This window comes from Octopus bimaculoides, chromosome 24 (genome assembly GCF_001194135.2).
Source record: "Octopus bimaculoides isolate UCB-OBI-ISO-001 chromosome 24, ASM119413v2, whole genome shotgun sequence".
NCBI lineage: Eukaryota > Metazoa > Mollusca > Cephalopoda > Octopoda > Octopodidae > Octopus > Octopus bimaculoides.
Genome location: NC_069004.1, coordinates 11,305,591 through 11,306,955, shown reverse-complemented (window position 1 = coordinate 11,306,955; position 1,365 = coordinate 11,305,591). Strand labels below are relative to the sequence as shown.

Sequence of the window (1,365 nt, the reverse complement as noted above, 5' to 3'; positions counted from 1 at the left end):
TCGTGGCTCAGTGGAAGTTACGCTTCAGAAGAGCTCAACAGAAGTTAAGCTTCATTGTTGAAAGTGGTGGTTCAATGTGTGCAAAGTCTTATAATTCAAAGACGAGGCTCAATGGAAATTAAGTTTAATAGTCAAGGACGTGGCTCAACGGAAGTTAGGCTTCATTATTCAAGAACGTGGCTCAGTGGAAGTTACGCTTCAGAAGAGCTCAACAGAAGTTAAGCTTCATTGTTGAAGGTGGTGGTTCAACGTGTGCAAAGTCTTATAATTCAAAGACAAGGCTCAATGGAAATTAAGTTTAATAGTCAAGGACGTGGCTCAACGGAAGTTAAGCTTCATTGTTGAAGGTGGTGGTTCAACGTGTGCAAAGTCTTATAGTTCAAAGACGAGGCTCAATGGAAATTAAGTTTAATAGTCAAGGACGTGGCTCAACGGAAGTTAAGCTTCAATGTTGAAGGTGGTGGTTCAAACGAAAGCAGTCTTATAATTCAAAGACGTGGTTCAATGGGAGTTAAGCTTCATTTTTGAAGGTAGCGGTTCAACGAAAGCAAAGTCTTGTAATTCAAAAACGTGTCTCAATCAATGTCAGTTAAGTTTGATAATCAAGGATGTGATTCAACGGAAGTTAAGCTTCATTGTTGAAGGCGGTGGTTCAAACGAAAGCAGTCTTTAATTTTAATAATGAAGAACGTGGCTCAACGGAAGTTAAGCCTTGTTGTTTAGGAATAATAAGGCGGCGAGCTGGCAGAACCATTAGCACGCCGGATAAAATGCTTAGCGGCATTCCGTCCGTCTTTATCTACTAAGATCAAATTTAGCCGAGGACGACTTTACCTTTCATCTTTTCGAGATCGATAAAATAAGTACCAATCAAGTCCCTCTCCTCTCAAAAACTGTTGACTCGATGCCAAAACTTGAAACCGTTATTTAGAGATGTGGTTCAATAAGAATTAAGCTTCATTATTTGATATTTCAACAACGACAGAAAAATGCAAACAGCGAAAAAAAGAAAGTTGCGCAAGAAGCTACATGGGATTGAACCAGGAACGATGTGGTTGGGAAGCAAACTCCTTACCACACAGCCATGCCTGTGTATTCTGTATTTTCACCTTATTCCAATTCAGACATATTTATATGCTACCATCTTACTATATGAATATGCATACATACATACGCATATATACACATATGTATATTTGAATTTATATATGTTTGTCTATGTGTATATGCATGCGTCTTGACACGCGTATGTACAAAACATTGCCTGCCTCTTCCCCGTCTATGCCTCAGTAGGAGGTGTAGTGTATATATACACGCGCACGTGCACAGACACATGTGTGTATATATATATATATAATACCAACC

At 39.0% G+C, this 1,365-nt stretch overlaps 1 protein-coding gene across 3 annotated transcripts in view; it reads right to left on the bottom strand.

Moving 5' to 3' along the window:
* Window positions 1-1,365, bottom strand: part of LOC106881169 (uncharacterized) — a 198,143-nt gene that overhangs the window by 74,811 nt on the left and 121,967 nt on the right. The window lies entirely within an intron of this gene.